This window comes from Alexandromys fortis, unplaced genomic scaffold, assembly GCF_014885135.2.
Source record: "Alexandromys fortis isolate MF-2015 unplaced genomic scaffold, M_Fortis_MF-2015_v1.1 scaffold_96, whole genome shotgun sequence".
Taxonomy (NCBI): Eukaryota; Metazoa; Chordata; class Mammalia; order Rodentia; family Cricetidae; genus Alexandromys; species Alexandromys fortis.
Genome location: NW_026068053.1, coordinates 799,242 through 805,898, shown reverse-complemented (window position 1 = coordinate 805,898; position 6,657 = coordinate 799,242). Strand labels below are relative to the sequence as shown.

The following is a 6,657-nucleotide window of genomic DNA, read 5'->3' as shown; positions in this document are numbered from 1 at the left end:
AAGGGGCTGTACCAGATTGCATTCTCAATAGCAATGCAGAAGTGTTCCCTTTTCCCCACAACCTCTCCAGAATAAGTTGTCATCAGTGTTTGTGATTTTGGCCATTCTTACAGGTGTAAAATGGAATTTCAGAGTTGTTTTGGCTTGCATTTCTCTGAAGACTAAGGATGTTGAACATTTCCTTAAGTGCCTTTTATTCATTTTAGAGTCCTTAAGTATCTTTCAGACATTTTAGATTCCTCTGTTGAGAGTTCTCTATTTAGGTCTGTATTCCTTTTTTTATTCGATTATTTGTTCTTTGGATGACAAATTTCTTGAGTTCTATGCATATTTCAGAAATCAGACCTCTGTCTGATGTGGGGTTAGTAAAGATCTTTTTTCCATTTTGTAGGCTGTCATTTTGTCTTGTTGACCATGTCCTTTGCTTTACAGAAGCTTTTCAAAAACTGTGCATTATTGAGGAAAAAAAATGAGTGAAGTTAGAAAGGAGTGAGAGAAGGGAAAATGTAGAAGAAGCGGCAGGGCTGCGTTCTGACAGCCCTGGCTCCCACATGGCTAGCTTATGCCCGAAATAATTACACGGAAACTGTATTCTTTTAAACACTGCCTGGCCTGTTAGCTGTAGCCTCTTATTGGCTAGCTCTTACATATTAATCTAACCCATTTCTAATAATCTGTGTAGCCCACAAGCTGGCTTACCAGGAAAGATCTTAACCTGCGTCTGTCTGGAATGAAAGAATCATGGCGACTCTTGACTCAGCTTCTTTCTCCCAGCATCCTGTTCTGTTTTCTCTGCCTACCTAAGGGTTGGCCTATCAAATGGGCCTAGGCAGTTTCTTTATTGGTAAGAAATCACTCCCACATCAGGAGAAGAGGTGCATTTTAATTTAATTTACAAAATTAAATGCAGAAGATATTTCAAATTTCTGAGGAAATTTATTTTTAATAATATGGTTACAGAAGATGATAATAAGGAAATTTGAGGTTGAAAGGCCTGTCTGGCACATTTAAAATATACATTATTTGGATGTCATGCATTGTTTAATCTTAATCTGCATGTTTTAATTCTGCATTTGCTTATATCTTTTTATCTTTAAAGGGCAAATTGTGGGGAAATAAAAGGGCAAACCATTGGCATTGCCATAAATTGTGCTCTTGGCCATTTTTTCCTATTATTTGAAGAAAATGATTTGTACCATTATGCTGCCTGGAACATACCTTTTGTGATCGATTGCCAAGTGAAAAATATTTGGAGATTGTTGTATTCCTGACTGAGATGAGACAGATTACTGAAAAACTGAAGAATCATTTTCTAAATGTTTTTCCACATTTCCTGCAGGAAGTAACTGGAAGCAACATATTATGTTAGTGTCTAAAACACTCCAAGTATGCCATTTGATAGCACATCCTACCTGTGTCACAGTACAGAGGACAGAGATGTTATTCATTAGTAATAAAATCATGGATATGTGAAAAACTGACTTCTGTTTTAGTCCACATTATGCATAGTATTAAACACCCAGAATCGTGCACCTGTGTGTATGTGTGTGTGTGCACATCTGTGTGTGTACATGTGTTTAATGAGGAAGTGTACAGATGCCATCTATTTTACACCTCTATGGAGAGCAGAGGTGGACACTAGGTTTTAATCTATCATTCTACATCTCCTATATTGAGACAGGGTCTCACTAAATGTAGCCACACTGATGTATCTAGGCTGGCTGGACAACAAGCCATGTGATCTTCTCTCTGAGTGGAATCAGCTCTGGGTTTACCAAAGTGTGCCAGAGTATCCAACTTTTTTATGGGGAATGTGAGCAAAATGAAGTTCTGATTTGTGTATAGTAGTTTACTTTTTTGGATCATAAGGAACTAGTATATTCAGAGGTGTGAAACAAAATCCCCAACATACATAATTAAAATAATAATTATAAATTCAGGAGTAGCCTTGGGGGGCATCACTTCAGGTGATAGAGTCAATATAGCTTCTCTAAGCAGAAGATATTTCTGCCAAATTTCAGGCAAAGGTCAAAAGAGAAAGATTACTGTGAATAAAGTCCTGAATAAAACTGCTGCAAGAAGAGCTCCGGGTGTTGCGTCTTCCTTGCTGATCGAGGTGGGCGTGACTGGTATCTGAGGAGCTTCATGACTGAAGGCAGAAGACGGGAGTGCAGTTTCATTCAGCAAGATGACTACTTCCTTCACAGATTTGTCATTCTTATCAGCCCTTGACTTTTGCCTTATTGCTTCAGTAATGGATTGATTTGAGCTGATCTCCATTGCCTTTGGCTCCTATGTCACCTCTTGTTGAGCCTGCTCTGAGTACTTGAGCATTCATGATTCTCTCAGTGTGTCCTGTTTGCCTCTATGTGCTTATCTCAGTACAACATGAAGATCTCACAAATTGATTTGACACAAGCACCTTATCAACCTTTTCTCCAAAATATTTTTCATAATTTTGCAGAGGTTTTCAAATTTTGTCTTTTTCTCTTCTTGCTTCTTTTTGCCCTTTCACCTGAAATTTTCAGTCCTTCTTTGGTAACTGACACCAAAATCTTGCCCTCAAATTCAATCAGCTGTAGGACACAATAGGCTCCATCATTACTTCTAAGCCATGCTTTCTTGGAAATATTCCAAAACGACTGCATTAGCAAGTTGATCCTTGGTCTATGTTGTGATAAGAGGGATGTGCTTCTGGATTTTCTTCATCTTCATTCAATAGTTGTTAGGAGAAACCATCTAATTCCCAAAAGCAGGTGTGTACTGTAATACCTCTGAAACTGTGTTCTGAATTCCAAGATTTATAGTTTTATGTTTTGAATATTTTTATTTATTAAACTATATCATTTTCTCTGTTCCACATCGTTCCTCTCCCTTCTCCTTCTACCCACACCCATGGTCCCCATGATACCAATTTAGTAAAGAGAACTTGTCTTTTTCTACTTCCCATGTATATTAGATCAATGTATATCACTCTTAGGGTCCTCATTTTTATCTAGGTTCTCTGGGATTGTGAATTGTAGGCTGATTCGTCTTTGTTTTATGGCTAAAATCCACTAATGAATGAGTTTTCTGTTTAGGTCTGTACCAATTTTAAATGAATTATTTGGACTTTTGATGTCTAATTCCTTGAGTTCTTTATGATTTTGGAGATTAGCCCTCTGTCTGATGTGGGATTGGTGAAGATCTTTTCCCATTCTACAGGCTGCCATTTTGTCTTATTGACCATGTTCTTTGCTTTACAGAAGTGTCTAAGTTTCAGGAGGTCCCATTTATTAATTGTTTTTCTCAGTGTCTGTGCCACTGTGGTTATATTTAGGAAGTGGTCTTTTGTGCCAATGTGTTCAACTGTACTTCCCAGTTTATTTTTTAAGAATCACTCAAAAAACTTTTTGTAGCTCCCTTTTTCTTTTTCGAGAGTGCAGTAAATAGTTTTAAGCATTTCTTGACCAAATTCTTTCTGGTAACTTTCAAAAGGTCGCTTTGCTTTGCTACAACATTACATAGGAAATATTTAGAGAGAGATCCTTAGAATCTATCACTCCTCTAATGAAATTCAGATACTCAGACATTAACTCCTCACAGTTATCCATAATGAATGAACATACTACTTGGTGTTCTCTTTCTTTCTGTTATCAAACAGATAATATTCTTGGAACAAGAAGAAAAGTCTGGAACTCAAACAAAACAATGCTTAAAAGTTAAATGTTCTTCTCCATCTTAGCTTAGTTAAGTGCTCATAGAACTCTCCGTATTCTTCACAAGTAACATCATCACCAGGTTTTCTGGTCTAAATAAGGTTGGTTTTACTGAATTTTTCTTAACCAAAGATTTTTTTCTCCTCCTTCTTTTCTCCTTATTCACTAGAACAAATATCTTATATTTTAGGTTTGCCATCAGAATCCATTTCTCATTTTCATTCTTTTTTTTATAATCTCTTCTTTTCTATAGTTACATCCTTAATGACTTCCTTCTCCATGAATGGAGTAATAGGACAGCCCATAATCTGAAAAGGTTTTTTTTCATAATCTCATTTATTCTCCTTTCCTCCAAATACTGGGTTTGGTCTTTTTAGAGATGAAAGACAAACATTTCCCAAGACACTTTTTTACACATATTAGTGTCCACTGCAAATAATCTCCCTGCTATGGATTCCCAGGCATACTTCTCATTATCATTATGCCTGGTGATCACAGTAATTTCATCAGCAACAAAATTTGCAGAGTAAAAACCAACATGAAATTGGCCAATCTAGAGATATCTGTGTTGGGGAACCTCCTTCAGCCAATGGCCTTTGAGAGGCTAGACCAGGTTGAGGCCTGGTTTTTGGGTATCAAAAAGCCAAGGTCCCACCTGCTTGTGTGTCTCTTCCTGTGCTGCATATCTGGAAGTTGGAGTCCTATTCCTGTTCCATGAGTTTTCCCTTTTATTAAAAGAAAACCTGAATTTGCCCCTTTCTTAGCTAGTGTGGGATTATTTGATTCACATTCCCCACATCTGACACATTCTGACATGTTCTGCTTCATAATTGCACCAGTCTGAAAAGCCTCCATGAAGGGTGAGTTACCAGACTTGGAAATAGGGCTAAGATTATTGACCAATCCAGCCTTGATCATTCAGTTTCAGGATCCACAATAGTAAGGGTTCAGTCTTGTTTGATGGGAATGAGACTTATGATTAGTTCCTTTCAAGAGTCTAGTTTCCTTGAATCTATGAAACTCTTGTATCTGATTTTACTCAGATAATTTGATAAATAAAATGTGGGCTCCCTCTGAAAGATCATTTTTTCTAATAGAAATTATTTATTATCAAGGATATTTATTAACTGATCAATTTCCATTTGGAAGACAAAAGTCTTAAACTCTTCCTCCTCTATTCATCTTGGTTCTAGGTTTCCTTTGGCATTTCTGCCAATTAACCATGCATGAAATCTTGACTAACCAACCATGAAAGTGAGGCAATTGGTTTCTACAGAACTTTTTAATCCAAGATTTTTTTGTTTTTTGTTTGTTTGTTTGTTTTTTGTTGTTGTTGTTTGTTTGGTTGGGTTTTTTTTTTTTTTTCGAGACAGGGTTTCTCTGTGGCTTTGGAGCCTGTCCTGGAACTAGCTCTGTAGACCAGGCTGGTCTTGAACTCACAGAGATCCGCCTGCCTCTGCCTCCCAAGTGCTGGGATTAAAGGCTTGCACCACCATCACCCGGCTTAATTCAAGATTTTTAACACAAATGTAATGCAAATATATACTGACCTGATACGTAGATGCTCCTAGAGAAATGTTGCACATTGTCTAAGAAAGCATCAATCTGTGTACACATTGCTTTGGTGCCATTTGCAACACTCACTTCTACAAACCTAAGCTAACACTGATGATGTGTGGTATGATAAATGCACTGTGGAGAGTACATGCTTTATATGTTGAGAATCATAGCTGCAGTGAGAGATGCAATTTACAATAGAAACCAATTGAGAGATGCAACTTACAAACTTACAAGATTTTTAAAAACAATAAAACTACAATACTTGAGAAAAACAGTAAGTCAAGAATAGACTTTGAGGCATAGGGATAAGTACAGCCAGATATGTAAAGTTGTAAGTGCCATTACACGCATGGAGTTGTTAGGTTAAGAAGCTTGTTTCCTTATTTTAAAGGCAATAATATTCAGATAGAGGAACGATACATTGCTCAGCTCTTAACAGTAAAGTTTATTGCTGTAGCAGATAGTAATTGACAGAGACCCACAACTAGACAATGTGAAGACAGTTAGAAAATTTGGAACACTTAATTCTAAACAGAGCGGTCTAGTCAGACAATACCTCAAACCTCAAGATTCTGAAAAAGTGGGGGTAAAAAAGATTGGAAGAACCAGAAGTAGTAGATGACTCCAAGAAAAAAGTGTCCTCAATATACAAGTCTAATACACATAGGAGCTCACAGAGATTGTGGCTGCATGCATAGGTTCAAAACAAACAGAAATCTAGCGTGAAGAAAAGGAAGTGGAGACAAAGTTCCAGCCCTAACAAGAAAATATTTTCAGTCGATCTCTTCTGGGAGAGAAAAATGAATTCTGAATTCTTTCCAATGGAGTGTCACTGGGAATATCATACTTCAGGGCAGGCCCTGTTCTCAGGAATAGTTAGCCAACATAATGGACTCCATGCATCCTTGTTTTCTTTATTTTTTATTTTGCTTTGTTTTCATAATTTGTCTTATTGTGCTTTTATTTTTCTGATTAGTTTGATTTATTTTGGAGAGAGGGAGAGAGAATATGAATTGGTTGATAGGAAAGTTGTGCAAAATCTGGTAGGAACTGGGGGAAGAGAAAGATATAGTCAAAATATACTGCATGAAAAAAAGTAATAAAAACTACAACCCTAAAAACAAATAAACAAAATACAATACCACTCAAGAGCCATTGTGAGGCTCAGAAAAACCAAGGATGATCCTTTTTGGAGAGACAAAATGAAATAAAATTGAGTGGGCAGGCACAGGCTAAAGATATTAAATGAAGATATGAACAAACATGTTGAATCTTCAGTCTGTGATGTGAAAGAAACACTCAAAAATGTATGTAGTTTATATTTTTTGTTTTTCCATATTTATGCATGTAGTGTGCACATTTATGTATAGATATTTGCATATGTATTGGTCACACAAAT

General features: G+C 36.7%; 1 pseudogene; it reads right to left on the bottom strand.

Annotated features, from left to right (window-relative positions):
• Positions 1-1,286: 1,286 nt before the first annotated feature.
• Positions 1,287-5,284, bottom strand: LOC126487115 (heat shock protein HSP 90-alpha-like; annotated as a pseudogene).
• Between the last annotated feature and the right edge of the window lie 1,373 nt (positions 5,285-6,657).